Source organism: Camellia sinensis, chromosome 7, assembly GCF_055761805.1.
Source record: "Camellia sinensis isolate YWXY chromosome 7, ASM5576180v1, whole genome shotgun sequence".
NCBI classification, from domain to species: domain Eukaryota; kingdom Viridiplantae; phylum Streptophyta; class Magnoliopsida; order Ericales; family Theaceae; genus Camellia; species Camellia sinensis.
This window is the reverse complement of record NC_138967.1, coordinates 154984531-155005485: the sequence shown is the minus strand read 5'-3', so window position 1 is coordinate 155005485 and position 20955 is coordinate 154984531. Positions and strand designations below refer to the sequence as shown.

Sequence of the window (20955 nt, the reverse complement as noted above, 5' to 3'; positions counted from 1 at the left end):
TTGTCAACATGTAATACATTTTGTAATGAATACTCTGATGAAATGTAATTATGCTTCATTCTCTTATGTTTAAGCATGTCAGGAATGTATGATTTATGGGTTTATTTTGAGGGCGTTACAAGAACATTATCAGTTTTTTTTTCATTTTTAAAGTTATATATATATATATATATATATATATATATAAGTTTTGCACATCAATGTTTTATCATCATGCTCCTTTATAGATAATTTTTTTTTTGTTTTACATAAAAAAAAAAAAAAATTAGTTTTTCCAAGTTTTTTCAAAAAAATAAAATAAAATAGGCTCATAAATTCTTTTCAATTTTTTCAATTTGAAAATTAATATTTTAAAATTTTTAAAATCAAAATAAATGTCAAATCATCATATTCCTTTATAGATAATCATAAATGATGAACAATTATTGGTTGAAGGGCAATTTTGACTATTAAAAATTTAATGGGATTTGAAGGTCCAAAAAATCTTAGTTAGGACTTAACAGAGTATAAGTTCATAAATTAGGATTTGTGTAAAAAAAAAAAAAAAAAAAAACTTTAGACTTTGACTCATAATAAATTAAATTTTTAATTTTTAATTTTTAATTTTATTACTTAAAATCTTAAACATTTGATTTATTTTCAATCTTAATAATTTATCTACTTTTGTTAAGTAAAATAAATAAAAAATAGATATTTTAGTCATTAAACTCAATGATAATGAGTATTTTAGACATTTACGTATACCAACATTTAGGGGTGAGAGGGGGTCGGTTGCGGCAAGAGAACCTTCAATCTGCCATCCATCGACCAGATTGGCAGATTAGAGAAAATCAATCCACACCCGTTTACCAATCCGGCGGATGTGGATTGAGCGGATTGGTGGATTAGTGGATGGATGCGAATTGGTTTGGCGGCTTAAAATTTTATAATTTTTCAACCTAATTTAACTTGTGCACTTCTTAAAAAAAATAATAAATAAAAAAGTATTACAGTCAATGACTTAAAAAAGTATTACAATCACTGCACGCCTCATCCAAAGAAATAAAGTTTGAAACTTTAGAATATTACAATCACTGCATGCCTCATCCACATAAAGTATTACAACATGTGGTTCTTAAAATATAAAAGCAATTCAAACCACCAAAATCATGAGCAAAGTAATAGTAGAGATTATATGCCTTTGTATTGTTGCATCTATATCTGTTTTTGAAAACAATCATCTTTTTTAGTTATTATTTTTAGAGTTAGATTTAAAAATAAAAAAATATAGATAAATAATACATTTACTTTTTTCAATTCAAAAAATATATTCAAATTGAAAATTCTTTTTCAACAGAATATATTCAACAAAAAATTTAAACTCTTTTTCAATTGAAAACACAAACAGAATATCTAAACAAATTGAAAACACAAAATCTTGTGAATTACTAAGGGTGCTCGCGGTTTGGCGGTTCAGAGGTTCGGTTGCGGCCAAATGAATCTCAAATCCGCCATCCGTCCAAAACTTGGCGGATTGGAAAAAATCAATCCGCAACCGTCCGCTCGTCATCACGCATCCGTCCAAAATGCGGCGGATCAGTTCGATTCGATCTGTTTGGGCAGATTGGTATATCTGTTGCTCACCCTATTGATTTTTTTAAATTTTTTTTTATAGTGAGTTTAATGACTAAAATACTATTTTTTCGTCAATTTCAGTTAACAAAAATAAGCAATTTATTTAAATTAAAAACAAATAAAAAGATTAAATTTAAATTGATAAAATTAAAAACTCAAAATTTATTTTGTTATGAGGGTCAAACCGTAGATATATATATATATATATTTTTTTTTTGTATTTGTCCAAAAATATATCACAAGTTTCGGTCACGAGTTAAAAAAATAAGATAAATTGCACTTTACATTTTTGCATTTTACATTAAATTTCACTTTAATCTTATTTTTCAATTATAATAATTAACAAATTTTACTTTCAATCAAATTATAATATCATCTTTTAGTTAGTCAAGTGACACTCACGTGAGGTATTTTTTAGAGAGACTTACAAATTGGTCCTAATAAGTAGATTTATTATCCAATAGGCTTTATGATAATTAATGACATTTTTTTCATCAAATACTATTAAAAAAGTCATTAATTGTTAATTTTCAGCAACAGTTTCGAAATTGTCATAAAAAATGTCACTAATGATAAGTTTTAATGACCGTTTAAAAAAATTGTCACGAAAAAGTCACTAATTTTTAACTTTTAGCGATAGTTTGAAAAATTCGTCATAGAAAAGCGTCATTAATTGTAAATTTTAGCGACAATTTATAAAAATTATGACAAAAAAAGTCACTAATTATAAATTTTTAGCGACATGCAAAAGACCGTTACAAAATTATTTTTTGCGACGATCTCACTGCGACATATTTTCAATTGGACTTGATGAAAATTAAATCAAACTATTAGGACCTATTTATAATTTACCCTATATTTTATGGCAAAATTGTAATTTTCTTTACTTCTCTACTTATTCTATATTTTTCTACATTATTTTTTGTCTTTACCATATTTTCGAAACTCACCACCCCCATCCCGTTTCTGAGTAGGTTTAGAAAACATAGCACAAAATAAAAATATTGTAGAAAAATATAACATAAATTGAAAATTTTATAAACTTACAATTTTTTTCTCAAAAATGTCTGATGTGATTGTCACATGACAATTTTTGTTGAGTAATTGGCCAGGAGTGAAAGGGCCTCTCAAAATGATTCACAACTAAAATTACAAATCTTATAATTAATCAACATGATTCACAATTAAAATTGCAAATCTTATACACACTTTTGTTAATTGGTGTGTAGTAACTAATTTTTCAATAATTAATGATGCTTGTTTTAGGCAGAAATTATTTAGCAATTTCGATCTATATATTACATGGTGTATCCTTACAATTGTATAGAGCCACAAAACTACTTTTTCCTATTTTTTCTCACACGTTGTAGACAAAGTGATTATATGTTTTCTTCCTATAAAGTAGGGGTCATCAATGGGACGCAGGGATAGAACTAGAAATTCATTTGCAGGAGGGAGCCAAGACATGAATAATTTTTTTTAGGATTAATTACCTAAAAGTCCTATCTACATATTTGGTAGTAACTTAGGTTCTATTTAACAGTTTTTGAACCAATAAGTCCTATTTATAAATAAGAAGACATTTTTTCCCTTCAACCCAAACAGTTATATATATATATATATATAACAACATTGATATTATTTAGAAAAAACAAAATCAAATCAATTATGGGAAGTGGATAAAGATACAATTTCAAAGGATCTCAAAGATTTCTCGGTTATGCCTACGTTACTTGCGCCGATGGCTCTGTCATTGAAGTTCACCTTCCATTTCCTGTTCATTCTGACGAAGAAATCATCGAGGTTGATTTCATGTTCAAGAACGCACTACTTTTTCCACTAATGGAAGATCAAATCCTTGTTTACTTCCTCTCTCTGTACCTTTTAGTTTTGTTTTCTTGAATCACCCTGTTACAGCCCACAAAATCTCTTTCACGAGATGCTTCAGTTTCTCTCTCTCTCTCTCTCTCTATGTGACTGTGACAACCCTGTCTCTTGAATTGATCAAAATCATTAGCTTGCTCTCTCTAGCTTTCTCTCTCATCTTCTCTTGTTTTCAATTTAAACATTCTTAGTTTATAGTATTCTCATTTTTAATCATGAAAAAAATTGAAAAAAATTCTTAAAACTGACAATATTTTCCGAAAAAAATTGAGAAATTTATTAGTTTTGATAATTATAAATTGAAATTATTCTTTGTTTTGAAATTGAGAACATTATCAGTTTATAACATTCTCAATTTTAATCATGAAAAAAATTGAGAAATTTCTCAAAAATATCTAGTAAAATTGAGGAAAATTTCAATTTTTTTTAGTGTTAAAATTGAGAATATTATCATTTTTTTTTCAATTTAAAACTGATAATATTCTCAATTTTAAAATTATAAAACGAAACACACTGATGATTCAAATAAATTAACAAACAAATAAATTGACTTTTTTTTTTCTTTTCAAAATAGGCCTTTATCAAATTTTGAGGCCACATATATCTCCAGCTCAGATCAACCGAAATTAATAAACCCAAACCTCAAACTGCAACCCAAAAAACACCACCAGACAACTTCATCACTTGGCAACTTCAACAATGGCTCTCGGCACCCTTTGCCTCACTCTCCTCACCGCTTCCTCGGTCTCACTACCGCTATCCGCTGCGACGACGTTTCCGCCTTGCAAGAGACGAATGATTGTGAGCTCGCCGCAAGCGAGGTCGACGCTCTGTTCTTTGTCTATGAGATGGACGGAAGAGAGAGAGAGAGAGAGAGAGAGAGAGAGAGAGAGAGTCTGTTTGGTTGGTGTTGTTGTGGGGAGTAGGTGTAGAAGCAAGAGAGAGAATGAAGACATCAATTGTTTGACAGATAGAGAAGGTCTTGGAAGAGTAAATTGGTCTATTAAAAATTAATGGGACGTGAAGGAGCAAATAATTTTATCTAGGACTTAATGGATTATAAGTTCACAAAATGAGACTTATATGGAAATGCCCCATTTTTTTTATATGAATTGATAGAAACTACTATTTTTCTGAATGCAAAACATAAACTAAAATTTAATATTAAATTAGTGAAAAATAAAATAACCATATGTTTAGTGAATTTAATATATGAATAAAAATAAAGTCATGTATTAAATAATTATTTATACAAATCAACTCAATCATCTATCAAAGTAGAACTTGAAGCTCTTTTATATCTCGAAAGTCTTCAATAATTGACTCCATGGCAAAATTTTCAGCAATTTTCTTTTCAATGAAGTTTGTAAGAAATTCATTTTTCATTTTGTTTTGAAGTCTAGTTTTAACAATTTTCATGACTAAAAATGATGACTTGGTAGTTCCAGCAGAAAAAGAAGGGAACTTCAAATTATATTTTATTGTTTACTACAATTTTATATTATATTATATTATTTTATCTTAAGAAAGAAAAGACTTGGGCCATCTAATAAATAGGTGGGGCCATACTACTTGACAATGACAAAAGCAAAAGCAAAAGCAAAAGCAAAAGCAGGGTCCTAAATAATTATATATTATTAATATTAGGTTCAAAAGTTGTATATATCAATAATTTTTTTTTTTTTTTATTTCAGCTGGGGGCATGGCCACTGCTGGTAGGAATGGCAATGGGTCGGGGCAGGGTTGAGGATTACACTCCTCGTCCCGATCCCCCAAAAGTTCCCCATCCTTGTCCCCACCCCCAATCTCCTATGAGGAACCCATCACCCCCCGCCCCCACCCCCTAACAGGAATTGAGTTTCCCTGACCTTGAAAAATCCCCAACCCTTTTTTTTTATTTTTTATTTTGCATATCCCATTTTATTTATTTATTTATTTTCAGATGGGACGGGTTACGCAGTCAAGCAGGCTGGGACGAGCTATGAGAGAGGTTTGACGAGTTGGGTAATACAAAAAGGATTGGACAAATATAAACTTGAGAACTTTATGGGCATATGAGGCTCACTATAAGTCTTTTTCCCATGATCCAAGAGGCTTATTTTGTGAGACCTTCTACATATATCATCTATAAAAAAAAACTTAAGTCGATTCAATAATCATATCCCTTTTTATTTTATCGTGTTTGTATCTAAAAAAATAGATGGTCTATTTTAAAAAAACATATTTGTCATCTATTTTTTTAGAGACAAATGTGACAAAATGAAAAAATTACGATTACAAGACTAACTTAATTTTTTTCATTAATAATATATATTGAAATCCTTACAAAATAAACAACTCAAAATATTAAAACGAAACATGTAATAGCTCACTGGCCCATCAAATTCTCTTAAATTTAAAATTAAACTCAGAAAACATCTAACCCCTAAGAAAACTAATGGAGCAGCTAACAACTCCACAAACGTTCTTGGTACATAAAAATGAAAACGGGGAAGACGGGCAAAGGACTAGAAAAAGGAGCCAAGCATGATCAATTCCACAAGTGATAAGGTGGTCCAAAATAACTATTTAATCCCACCAAAATTGTTAAAACTTGTCATAATAATTAGTCACATAATGACAAGAATGAAACCAAAATTACATTGTTAGGACAGAACCAAGATATTAAGAGTTGTGTTGAATGAGAATTGAGTCAAGTAGATCAAGTTGAATTTACATAATTTTTCTAAAATTTAAATAAATTGAAATTTAATAATTGTTACTCCTGGCGTACCCACGGGGGGCTGAGGGGGAAACGACCCCTGCAAGGCTTTGAATTAAATGGAAATCTAGTGCTTTTGATATTTGGGGTGCGAACTCTAAGGGAGTAGGCCCTTCCAATCAAAAGTCAGCGGCTTTGAAGACTTGACTAAATTTTTTTTTTTTTGATCGGCAAAGAACGAAACTTTATTGATGTAAGAGCAAAGAACAAGGTATGAAAACAACAAACATCAATAAAGAGAGACAAGTGCAAAAGCATCACGATGAGCTAAATCATCCTAACTATTTTGGCACCAAGAAGCCCAACCTATCATTTGCTAGTACCCCCAAAGTTGGTGAGCAACCAACAAAAGAGACAAGAGAAACTCAAAACCAACAGCTGAGCATAGCAGACCAGGCCTCTCATTATTAACAACCACCAAGACTAATAGCCAACTACTTTCCATACAGCTGCAAGTTACTTTCCACCTTCTGCCAGCTAGCTGTTGTCTATAGAGCATAACAAGAAAACAATAGTGGAACAAAACAAGGAAAACAACAGAGCATCCTTAGGTCAACCTCAGCAGGCAAACACCAGCATTACAAATTTGACATTAAAGACCACCACCAATTCAGCCACAACCAACAAAAAAAAGAACAAAAAATAACAGCATTGCATATTAGCCTCAGTAGACATAGGCAGAACTGCACTCGTTGCAGACTTGACACAATATCATTCCCAGAGAACACCATTGGAGTTAGAGAAGACTTGATCCACATTGCAACTCTCACCTTAACTAGATCTCATAACTCTTCCAGATTTAGTTGAATAGCCTTCAACATCTACAGCATCATACACCAACAGACCTCCTATGCCATACAACCTCTCACAGCAGCAGTAACTGGCAGTAGCAGCAGCAACAATCTAGCAGCAACGGGCAGCAATCTAGCGGCAATTCAATCTCTCACAGTAGCAACAGTCTAGCAGCAACTCTGTAGCAACAACTACCAAACAATACACCTCCATTCTGCAACAGCAACTGAATTGACTCTCAACTATACAAAATAGCATGCCTGCTTCAGATTAGATACTATGTCATGGACTGAGTACTTCAACTCTTTCAAATTTGATTTTTCCCATAAAACAACTCTAACCTTCACTAACTCAGTCAATTATGTAAAATCTAGCTTTGCCTCTTTAAACAAACACCCATTCCTGAGTTTCCACACAGACCACATCATTACTAAAGGAACGACCTTCCAAATTTTCTTCACTTGTACCTTATAACTTATACTTGACCACCAATGTAGGGGTTCCTCCACTAAACCAGGGATGATCCAATTCAAATTCCACCATTTCATAGTATCAGACCAAACTCTCCAAATCAAATGACAATGAACTAGTACATGATTCATGGTCTCCACTTCAGATTTGCAAAACACACACAGTGTATTGACATTGGGATTCAACACTCATATCCTAAGTAAAAAATTTGAGGATTTGATCCTACTTCTCCAAGCTAGCCAACACAAAAATTGCACTTTGTGAGGAGCAATATTCCTCCAAATGCTCCTTGTAATTGTTTGTTCAGGCCCTTTGGATGATTCCACTCTTTTCCACACTGATGCCACAATAAAAGACCCAGAAGAGTGTTCTAAGCAACAACAAGAATCATCAACCACTGCATTTAGAATAGGTGCATTATGCAGCAAATCATTCAACTTGGACACTTTCTCCTCTTCCAAAGCAAAAAGAGGCCTTCTAAAAGCTAGCATCTAGTCACGACCCTCTCATTTTCCTGTGGAGAAAATGCAGTAGTGAACAACCTTTCTTAGTTGACAAGGAAAACAATTTGGAAAAGACTTCATAGAGGCTCTGATTATTAAGCCATCTATCAACCCAAAATTGAATCCTTTTACCATTACCCACATTTGTTTTGACATTGTTAAAGAAGAATTCACTCAAAGGAGGATTAGTTAAATTCATTGATAAAACATCCTGCCACAGAGTAGACATCAAACCTGAATCCACTGGTAACAGACTCCATTTGCCACCAATCCCTCCATACTTATTGCACAACACTTGTTTCTACAATGCATTCTCCTCTCTACCATACCTCCACCACCACTTTATTAGTAGGCAATCATTTACCTCCCTCAAATTTCTAACGCCCAACCCTCCTTGAATCTTACTCAAGCATACCTCCTTCTAACTAAAAAGATGAACTTTTCTCATCATTTCAGTTCCTCCCCAAAGAAAGTTAGACTGAATTTTGTCAGTTGATCTTGCAATACCCACCGGTATTTTAAACAAAGATAAGAAATAGACTGGCAAACTTGACATCACTGATCTTATCAAGGTTAATCTTCCTACAAAAGACAAGAACCTTATCTTCCATAAAGCTAATTCTTCTTGAATTTATCCACCACTAGCTGCTAAGTAGACTTTCTCTTTGGATTTGCTCCTAAAGGCATACGCAGACACTTCATATGCAACTTCTGGCTATGGCAATTGAGCCTTGCAGTAAATTCTTTCACTAAATCATCATGTACACCTATTCCACACACCTGACTTTTGTGGAAATTAATTTTAAGACTCAACGTTACCTCAAAACATCTTAGAATTCCCTTAATAGTAATTATTTCCTCCCAATCTATGTAGCGATCTCGATTCGATCCTTCTTTCATGTTTTTCCACTTCGATTGGGCCGATCCGGGGTCGAGTTGCCCGGTCAGCTCGGGGGGGTCCAGGGGGCAGCGTCCCTTGGCGGGGTTGAGGGGCAGCGCCCCTCAAAACAACTCAAAACAAAAATGCAAAACGCATTCAAAGTTGCTTGTCTAGTGTCGGAGTTGAACTGAGAGAATTTTGGGCCGTACGTGCGAGAGATAAGGCCGCACGTGCGGAAAACAAGGCAGGGAGCTGAAGCACACTGCTAAAAAGGCAGGTGTGGCTGGAGGTGCGGGAAGTTAGGTAGATTCGGAATTTTTTCTTTTCTTCTCTCTTTGGGCTGATTGAATGTCATTTTTTGTATATATCTCTCTCTCTAAAAACATTTCCTCTCCCTTCTCTCTACATTTCCTACCAAAAACCTCACCAGATCTTTGTTTCTCCAAACCCATTGGGATTTAGATCAAAGTTCTTCATCAAAGTTGATTGTCTAGGAGAGAGTTACGTTGTGTGCGGTGGAGATCGAGTTTTATCGACGTTGATTTTGGGGTTTTCAACTTATTTCTTCTTCAAACTTGACGTAGGGATTTTCTTTGAGTTATATATATATATATATATATATATATATATTTGCAAGATCTAAATGATTTTTGAAATCATCATTTGATAGCTACTGAAAATTTATTTTGATTTAAGAAGTTGAGCGATTTTGAAAGCGGGTCTTGTCTCTTGTTCTTTTAAAATAATCTTATGGGTTTTGATCTTTGTTGATTGAAGAAAAGATGATTTTCGAGAGTTTTGTTTTAAAAGATTTGAGCTGTGCAGTTTGGTGAGAAAACCTAGAAATTGGGAATTTCAAAAGGGATTGAAAATCCATAGGTAATATTGTTATATTTATTTTTGTGTGCCAAAATAAATGATGTTTAGAAAATTTCTTATTTATATTTGTATAAATGATTAATTTTTGTGGATTACGAGAATTGTTGTTCATTTTGAAAATTGTTATTCAAAATGTTGATTTAGTCTTGAAAATGACTAGGTTGTTGGAAATGTTTGAAATGTGAGAATTATGTTATTTCTTGGATGAATTGAAATAAAAGTATTTATTCATCTTGTGAAATTGCATTGAAAAGAGAAATGAGAATTTTGATCACAATGGTAGTATTGTGTGGAAGAATTGGAAATAGAAGAATTGTTATAATGTATTTATTATTGTTGCATTGGCATATCAAATTCATTTGATTACATTGAACTTTGAAAGTTGATTTGAAAACTTACATTAAGAAAAGAATGTTGAGAAATGAGTTTTCATGAAATGGTTTTGGGGTAAATACGGTGGTAAGTCTTGACAGGTGGTGTAGATGATAGGTGTCGAGCCTTCCAGTTGTTACTGGTAAAAATGACAAATGATAGGTGTCGAGCCTTCCAGTTGTTACTGGTAAAAATGACAGAGTATGGGTGTCGAACCCTCTAGTTGATACTGGTAAAAATGACAATTTGGTAGTACTTGTATAGTCTACTTGCAGACACTGACCTAGGGATTACCAGAGTTGTATTTACCGCCCCTCGAATAAAATTGGATAATTGTTGAGAAGTTGAAATGGCATGACATCATTGAACATGTTGGTTTTCAAAAGATGAAGTTGTGTTTTACTCTCAAAGGGCATGGCATGGCATAAGCATTCCATCTCTTGATACTTGTGTAAAATGTATATACCTTGTTAAGAATTCTCTACTGGGCTTTATGCTCACCCAACGTGATTTTTGTGCAGGAAAAGATATGGTAATTCCGCCTAACTAAAGGTGTGGAAGTGTGTGTAGAGAGCCTAATGTGCTCATTTGCTGTGACTCTGATTGAAAACAATGGGCTTTATATGTGTGAGTTTGAATAACCATTTTGTGTAACCAGGCTCAAGCCTCGGAAACTTGTAAACCCTTTGGGGTATTTGTGGTTTAATTAATTATTGTTGGATTAATTGTATTATCGCATGAAGACTATTTTCATCATGTAATGCAAGTATGAGGATTTATTATCAGTTTTACTTTGAAGAGCCATAACTATTGTATTACGATTTGGGCATGAAAATTGGAGCGTTACAATCTGCTTCACAAAATATGATGGTAACATCTGCAAAATGGAGGTGAGATAATTTCAGCTCATTTTGTCCTATTGAAGCTCCTCTAATCAAACCCACTTCTTTTTTTCTTTCCATCAATAATTGCAGGCCCACTGCAACAATGTTAAAAAGGAAAGATAATAGTGGATCACCTTGACTAAGGCCTTTCATTGGAGAAAATTCTGATGTGGGTAAACCATTAACTAGCACTGAGACTCTAGCTGTAGAGATACAAGTCTTCATCCACCTCACTCATTTTTCCCTAAAACCAAAGTTGGTCATCATTGAATACAAGAACTCCCAGTTTACTGAATCATATGCCTTTTCAAAATCCAGCTTTATGATGAAACCTGGATTCTTAAATCTTTTCTATCAATCTACCACTTCATTGGCAATTTATCAAGACACTAGTCCTACAATTTATGTTGTATTAATAAAATTTCGACAACATTAATTTTTTTTTATGTTATCTTATTTTTTAGCATAATATTAGTGTAATGAATTTCATTTTTAAAGTATACTTCTAATACAATGCTAATAACTAAATTTACACATTAGATTATAAGATAAGATAATAGATGACAATTAAAATATCACTCAAATTTCAATATCATTTCAAATAAAAAAGTAAAAATCATTAATGTTATAATCATCATATTTTTTCTACTAGAGTTTATTTATTACTTTATGAGTTTATTTATTATTTTATGTGTCAAAATTATATTAGTTTAATGTGTTCCGCCACTCATGCTTGTTACTAATGTAGTATTGACATATGAAATCGTAAACAAAACATGATAACAAAGTATAATCATCGTAACATTATTTGGTCAAAAAAAAAACAAGTGCCCAACATCAATAAAAAGGAGGCCTCGCAATTTTATTTATTTATTTTTATATAATAAATATAAAAATAAGTTGGGAGATAATAGATTGAGACAGTTTGGTCATATGCAATAGAGAGCAACAAAGATAGTAGTGAAGAGATGTGATACAGTGACGGTAGATGGAAGTGTTTTTTTTTTTTTTTTGATTGACAAAAAAGAAAACTTTATTGATGAAAAAACATACATTACATATGAATATATACGTGGACTAGTGTAGTAAATAGAGATATGAATCTCCTTAATTTGACTAACCAAATGACATTTGATAAAATCAAGTGGAGAAAAAGGATTCATGTAACCGACCCATTTGATAGGACTTGAGGCTTGATTTGGTTGGTTGGTTGGTATTTTTATATAATAAATATATAATCTCCATACAACTTATCTCACATAACACAATACGTTTTGAAGTAAAAAAGACTTATAATGCATGTTCATTAATAATAATAATAATAATTAATAAATAAATAAATAAAGGAGCCAAATTACTCTCACAAGAGAACAATGAAAATTTTGATTGTCAATATGTGATTAATAGAAATACAAAGCAAATATAAGTCAAGTAATGAAAAATTACTAAGCATTCTTATTCGATGTATAGTTGTATATATTATGTTAAGAAATTAATCTTTTTATTATTATAATAGGGAAAAGCATGGCCACTCTGACATTTGTGGGACCCTATGAATCCTAATATGGGGCCTTTTTATATACTAAAAAAATTTCTGATCAAAAGATTATGTATAATTTTTTTAACTATATTTACGAAATGTTACCTCCATATACAACTAGTAAAATTTACTTAAATTTGTAACAAAGTTTACAATAAGAAAAACGATCAAAATATTCTAAGCTCAACTACTAAATAAAAAGTGAACAAACTGTAACAAAATATCATTTGAAGATCATTCTTGCATTTTTAACTGCAAAATTGTTGATCAAGCTTGCACAATTCACTTATAAATTAAATCATTTTCAATGATAAAATTGCTAATTCATTAAATTTTTAGAGACAACTTTGCATTAATTTCAAATAATTCACCATATCAATCATCCTTTTAGTTTTTTCTGATAAAAATAATTTTATATTAGTTTTAAATAATTCAACATATCAACCATATAGCAGATTTGAATGTTCGTCGAACTTGGTTGGGAACCCCTTAAAAAAACTGGAGCTAATCACATCCATAGAAAAACTAAAGCTAGAGCCTCTCTTGTCACATAAACATCAATCGAAAACGAGAAAGACGGGTAAAACGACTCTGATAAAAATGATTATACATTAGTTTTAAATAATTCAACATATCAACCATATATCGTATTTGAATGTTCGCCGAACTTTGTTAGGAACCCCTTAGAAAAATCGGAGCTAATCACATTGTAACTCGCTTTTTGTTCTCCTTTCGGATACGACTAGCTCTATAATTTGAACCTCTATGGTTCTAAATCTGATTCCACAAGTACAATGTGAAATAGATAAACACAAATGAGTCCAAATCTGACAATTCTTTTTGAAAATCAATTTTGAACAAAATGCCAAAAATGGACTACTTTGCTAGATATAGAGTCGCCGCTTAAATATTTTTGGGAAATTTAGAAAACCTATGACTCGTGCCAAAGGCCACGTGTCCCTCATCACCTAAGATTGTCTCGGCTCGGGAAATTAGGTACGAAAGGGGAAGGTCATGAATTGAGCACCCCACTCGCCCAATCAAAGATCGGCCTCCACTAATCATAATGTGATTCTTATTTACATTGAATGCTCTTGTTCCGGTTATTAGGTTAGCATTACTATGTGTTGTACACAAGTATAAACTAATTTGAAAAAATTGGAACATTTGATTTCATGTTTGTTTTGAAAATTGTTTCGAATATGTACCACTTGAAAAAGTGATCTCATATGTACGTTACTCAAATTGTTCCAATTCAAGCAATTAGCCTTTATCCGCAGGCATTCAAGAAATTTATCAATTAAGAACTTAGTCTCAGGGCAAGCATGCTAGACATGGCAACAATCACACTTATGCGGTATGTTAAAACAATAAGTGCTCACCTAATACTTCAAAGCAAGCCAAATAAAGTAAAATGATTAGAAAATATGCATGTTCCTAAACAATGCAATGTGACTAATGCAACGCACACATTATGCAATTTTTAATAGGCTCGGCTATGAGCATGGTATATGATTCAATTCAAGATGTTTGATAAATCATGTATTCAAGCAATGAAATTGAAATTGACATTGACATTGGTTAGCATGATGAGCCGAACCCAAATGTACATGAAACAAGTGTATGCGAACATGAGAATGCTAAGTAAATAGATGCTCTATACTAACCATCGTAAGCAAATAAGTAAAAAAGAGAAAGACGTGGGATTGGAAGACATACAACTTATTACATGTTTGCCCTCGCGCAGGAGGGTGCGAATCAATGTCCGAGAGTCCGAATAATCTAATTATTACAAATCCCAATGAATAAATAAGCCAAGCATTAACTAGCTAACTACTCTATTACAACAATGATAATAATGAGAAATAAATGAGCTATCTAAGTTAACTAACTATAACAATTACAAATAAACAACATTGATGCAAGCAAGGATGCACAAGGTTTGCATGCACGGCGTCCAACAACTGCTCTGTCTACCTAGCTACTGTGTTTCACCTTCAGCCACTGCCCTCTGTTTTCTGTAAAACATACTACTGACCAAACATTGATGGTTGGCCGAGCCTCAATGAAAACCAGCCAGGACAAAAATAAGGCTAGCCGTGCCTTAATTTTATACAAAATCCTGTTTTTGTGTTCTGAGGTGAAAACAGTGCAGATAGAATTTTCTGAGCTCTGTTTGTCCCTCGTACCCTTCTCTGTCATGGAAAGCCTCAAGAGAAGGACAAAGTCATTTCTGAATCCATCAATGAGCGATTTGCTTGCTTGATGATTTCAGCTATGATTTGGACGAAAATCAATAAATGCAATGAACAACAACCACCCTTCCCTCCTATCATAGAGTGAACTCAAAGAGGGAGGTGGAGACGCTTCAAGGTTCATCAAAACATCATGAATTGATGTAAGACAACCCTTGACACAATAGATTCGGTATAACGTCTGGCCAAGCCCAACCAATATAACTAATTTTCTTTATATGGGTTTATACAAAAAGCTCAACATTAGGTTAAAGCTCATAAAGATGAGTAGGAATCCCTACCTCAAGAGATGAGGCCCAATGGAGAAGATGAAGAATTTCGAGATGCTCCAAAATCCAAGATTTTTGGATCAAAAGATAGCCCACACCAAGATCAACACTTTTTACAAAGGCCCGAAGGTGGGAGGTCACTAGGGCTAGATGATTTCTTAGAGAGAAGGTAAGGTTTTAGAGAGAGAAGCTCTCCAATGGTGGTTTTCGAAAAGTAAGAGAGAGAAAGGATGTTGAAAAGTAATCCTAAAAGTGAAATCCCGAAGTGATATAGAAGTCGCCCCGCTCGAGCTTGGAAACCCCCGCTCCAGCGTCAGACACAGACTCACGCTCGAGCGTCAAAATGCCCGCTCAAGCGTCGGATGCACACTCATAGAAGTTTTGCAAGCGATGGTCCCTGCTCCAGTGTCAAACTCCTCGCTCGAGCAGAGGAACAAAATCAAAGGGTCACGCTCGAGTGTCAAAACTCCCGCTCGAGCGTATGAAAACCTGCAGAAAAAAATACTGGGAGATGGAAATTCACGCTCGAGCGTCAAAACACCCGTTCAAGTGGAGAAGTAACAACAAAGGGCCCGCTCGAGCGTCAAAAGCCCCGCTCGAGCGTGAAGGCCAAATTCTGGGCATCAACTTTTGGTTTCAAAGCACAACCAACCTATTTCAAACTTACCCAACACAATCCAAGACTCAAATACAAAGAGTAAGGGAAAGAAATGAGAATGAGACAACAACACAACCACGGAACCAAGTCCAAAATACAATATACAAAGGAAGGGAAAATCGGGATCGTTATAGTTTTCAATTTTAAAACTACAAAAAACTGATAATGTTTTCAGTTTTATAGGATAGTTGAATCAAACTAATAAGTAGAAGGGTAAAAACGTTTAATCCTATACTCTATTTTTTTTCATCAATTAGTGAAACAATTATCTGGAATATTACTATACAAAATTGATAATGTTCTTAGTTTTAAAAATTGAAAAAAAAAAACTGATAATATTCTCAGTTTTACTAAATAAGATTTATTGATTCAAAAAATCTTAGATAGAACTTGAGCTATCATAATATTTATAAATAGAATTTTTAAATAATTAACTCTTCTTTGTTTAATTTCTACTAAGTTTTTCCTAAAAGTAAGGACAAATGTCGCGTGTGTCCATCAAAGCAATCCTAACTTGTTTTTTTGGTGTTGTAAAAAAAAAAAATAATAATAAAATAAAATAAAATCTGTAATGTATACTTCGTCAATGTTATGAATCATTATGATTATGCTATAAATAGAATAATATAGTGTAAATGTTATGTCTTAACTAATTGTAAATTAAATCCACATGGAATTTACAGTTGCTCCAAAGATTCCAAGAGAGTGGTCCATCTCTCTCTCTCTCTCTCTCTCTCTCTATATATATATATATATACAGGGCCGGTCTTGAGATTTAGGAGTCCAAGGCGAACTTCAGAAATTGGGCCCTTTTACATTAAAAAAAAAACATTTATGAATAAAACAATAAGTTACAACTTTTTTATTTGTTTGTAATCACAAAAAAATTTACTTGCACATATAATCATTAAAATTATAAACAAAAATTTATTTTCATATATTAAAATAGGAAACAATTATTACAAATATTTAAAAAAAATAAAAATCTAGTCTTGTTAATTTTATTTTTTTTTGGCCCCATGCTCAATTGGGCCTATAATATTTAGGCTTTTTTCTTTTTTATATATCTAAAACACAAAATTATATTGAGACTCCTATTTTCAACCCCAATTTAGGCCCAAGGCACAAGCCTCTTTTGTCTACCCACAGGCGGGCCGTGTATATATATATATATTTGTGATAGTGGTCCATTTCTTACACTTTAGTTGACCCACAGGCCGGCCGTGTATATATACATATTTGTGATAGTGGTCCATTTCGTATACTTTTAGTTGACCCACAGGCCGGCCGTGTATATACATATTTGTGATAGTGGTCCATTTCTTAAACTTTTAGTTGACGTACAAAAAGAAATAAATAAATAATTATTAGACTCTGTTGAGCATTTTTTTTCTCCATAATGAAATGGCAGTCCATGTTTGTAGACTTGACTTGACTCCCAACTATAAAAGCACATCACTGCCATTAACTTCCTCATCGAAGATTTGTAACCAAATTTGATCATGGGTTCATCTTTGTATCTTTATAGTCTCTTGCTCTTGTGTTGTTTTTTTCATCTTATTATATTGAGTAATTCTTCCTCTTCCCCACCACCACTATGCCATGAAGATGAGAGCTCAGCCTTACTACAGTTCAAACATAGCTTTTTCATTAACAAGTCCGCTTCACGTGATCCTTCGGCTTATCCAAAAGTCCAATCATGGAGGCTTAATGGAAAAAGCAGTGATTGTTGCTCATGGGATGGCGTCGAGTGTGACCACCACACTGGTCATGTGATTGGCCTTGACCTCAGTAGCAGTTTTCTCTATGGCTCTTTCAACTCCAACAGCAGCCTCTTCAACCTGGTTCACCTTCGGAGGATAAATCTTGCTGACAATGACTTCAATTATTCTCAAATCCCATCGAAGATTGCACATCTTTCAAGGTTAAGAAGTCTTAACCTATCCCAATCTTTATTTTATGGTCAAATACCTTCAGAAATTTCAAATCTTTCCAAGTTAGTTTTTCTTGATTTGTCTGGGGCTTTTTTGAATCTTGGAAAACCAAATTTGGGAGACCTACTTAAAAATCTAACACATTTGAAAGTAGTTGACCTCAGTTGGGCGAATATATCTTCTACAGTCACAAGTGATTTGTCAAACATGTCTTCACTAACAACTCTTAGGCTTCGAGATTGTCGACTGTATGGTAAATTCCCAACAAGCATTTTTCGACTACCAAACCTTCAGTTTTTAAATGTGGAAGACAATGAAAATCTCACTGGTTGTCTGCCTGAATTTCACCGTACTAGTCCCCTGAAAGCATTGGAAATTGCACGAACGAATTTCTTTGGAATCCTACCGGATTCAATTGGTAATCTTGAATCCTTAAGCATTTTGGCATTAAATGAATGCAATTTCTCAGGGATGCTACCAGCTTCCTTTGGTAATCTAGCCCAGCTCACCATTTTGCACCTTGGTACTAATCATTTTTGGGGTAAAATTCCTTCATCCTTGTCAAACCTAACACAACTAACTCACTTACGTCTTGGTAACAATAATTTCGATGTAGGAGCCCTCTTGCTGATACTAGGCAAGCTATCCAAACTCTCTGTCATAGACCTTGAAGGTATGAAAATACATGGTGATATACCACAATCTCTTGCCAACATGACCCAACTAACCTATTTGTCCTTAAGGTCAAATGAATTACTTGGTCAAATCCCATCTTGGCTTATGAACGCCACGCAATTAATTGCTCTAGACCTCTCACACAATCAATTGCAAGGCATGATTCCAAGCTCAATCTCTCAACTTGAGCATCTTGAATCTCTTGATTTTGCTGATAACAACTTGATTGGTAAAGTCAAGATTGACATTTTTCTCAAGCTCCTAAACCTTAACGCATTTTATCTTTCAGGAAACAAATTAACAGTGCTTAGCAAAAATAGTACCAACACTACTCTTCCTAAGATCATTTCTCTAGGATTGGCATCATGCAACTTGAGGGAATTTCCTGATTTCTTACGATTCCAAGATGAATTGCGTATTGTGTTTTTAGGTGATAACAACATTCATGGCCAAATACCTACTTGGTTTTGCAACACAAGTAAAGAAACCATGGAAGTTTTGACACTTCCACATAATTTTTTGACAGGTTTTGAGCAACATCTAGATGTCATTCCATGGCAGTCACTTGAGGTTTTAGAACTCAGTTTTAACAGGATGCAAGGATCACTCCCAATTCCATCTCCATCCCTTATTTATTATGGGTTCTCTGATAATTTACTTACTGGAGAAATTCCACCATCATTCTGTCAGCATTATTCTACACGGGTTCTTGATTTGTCTAACAATAACTTAAGTGGCACAATTCCTCAGTGTTTGGCCAATTTTAGTGATTCTCTGTTGGTGCTCAACCTAAGTTACAACAATTTTCATGGTACTATTCCTCAGATATTCATGAACGGGAACCAATTGAAGTCGATTGATTTAAGTCAAAATCAATTGCGTGGGCAGGTACCAAGATCATTGGAAAATTGTACAATGCTCGAGATTCTTGTTATTGGAAATAATCAAATTGATGATACTTTTCCTTTTTGGTTGGGAGCTCTTCCTCAGTTAAAAGTTCTTGTTTTGCGATCTAATAGCTTCCATGGTGCCATTGGGAATCAGAAAACAAATTTGATGTTTCCAATGTTGCACATCATTGACCTCTCTCACAATGGTTTCTCAGGTAACTTGCCCTCAGATTACTTCCATAACTGGAATGCAATGAAAATGACCAAGACAGAAATCTGGACATATATGCAGGAAGCTTCAGAGTCTCTCATTGCAGGAACCTGGACGTTCCCATGGGTTTATAATTACTCAGTAACATTGGCTAACAAAGGCACACAAAGATTATACGAGCATATCCAAACTGCTTTTGTAGTTCTTGATTTGTCAAACAACAAATTCAAAGGGGATATTCCAGAATCTCTTGGAAGTCTCAGTGGGCTTCAGGTGCTAAACATTTCCAACAACAATCTCACTGGCGTCATCCCGTCATCCTTGGCGAATCTAACAGACCTGGAATCATTGGACCTCTCTCAAAACCAGCTCTCTGGCGAAATACCTCAACAACTTACCCAACTCACTTTCCTTGAATTCCTAAATGTTTCTCATAATCATCTCGCAGGCCCTATACCTCATGGGAATCAATTTGATACATTTGAAAACAGTTCATATTATGAGAATTCGGGATTGTGTGGCAACCCTCTGTCAAAGATATGTGGAAACTCAAGGTCCTCACTACCACCACCATCACTCAGCTTTCAAAGTGATGACTCAAAGTTCCCAAGTGGTGTAGACTGGATTGTCATATTCATGGGATTGGGGAGTGGGCTAATAGTTGGGCTAGTTATCGGGCAGGCCCTGACCACGAGGTACCATGAATGGTTTGTCATGACCTTTGGAAAAGGGAACCAAACTCAGAGGAGGAAGAAGGGACGAAGAAACTAAGTCAAAAAGTAATATTTCTTGTGTAATATATGTCCATATGGATGCTATTAGCTTATGTGAAGTGCAATGCTTCTATCATTTGCAAGTTATCTCGTGCAGTAACACAAGTTGTTTGTGTTTGTACTTTGTTCCATGTGCTACTTTACCATAATGCTTTGCTATGTAGCGGGAGTTACACAAATGGTGCCCTCCATACAATACACAAATGGTGCCCTCCATACAATAATAAAATTACCTAAATTATTAATTGAAACATATTTCGAACATTATTAAAAATAGTTAATTGACTTAATGATTTATTAATAAAATGAGCGATTTGTTATGAAATTAGAAACCTCAAGGGGTGAAATGTAATTTCTAAAATTACTGGGGGTGATTCGTATTTTAATCAAACCTCAGGAAATGTATTTATACCCTTTATTAATTTAACTGATCATAATTAATTTAAATCAAATTTATAATAATGATATTGAACTATCAAAGCAGCTAAGAGGATAATGATTTGTACGAATGTGCTTCAAAATATTTCATAGCCAATAATTTAGGTGAGTGGGGAGTGGTGGGTACCAAGTCTTTACCAAAGAAACTTCCTAGAAAGAAAGTTTGTGACAAAAATAGGGGCTTATTTTCCAGCTAAAAATTGGCTAAGAGGCCAATGATTTTAACTTTTGAGTTAAAACTTTCCAAATGACAATAACTAAGGTGAGGAAGG

At 33.7% G+C, this 20955-nt stretch overlaps 1 pseudogene across 1 annotated transcript; it reads left to right on the top strand.

Moving 5' to 3' along the window:
* The first annotated feature begins 17179 nt into the window (after nucleotides 1–17179).
* Nucleotides 17180–20366, top strand: LOC114293092 (receptor-like protein 6 pseudogene; annotated as a pseudogene). The gene has a single exon (XR_014336257.1). The product of XR_014336257.1 is annotated as a receptor-like protein 6 pseudogene (transcript).
* Nucleotides 20367–20955: the final 589 nt, after the last annotated feature.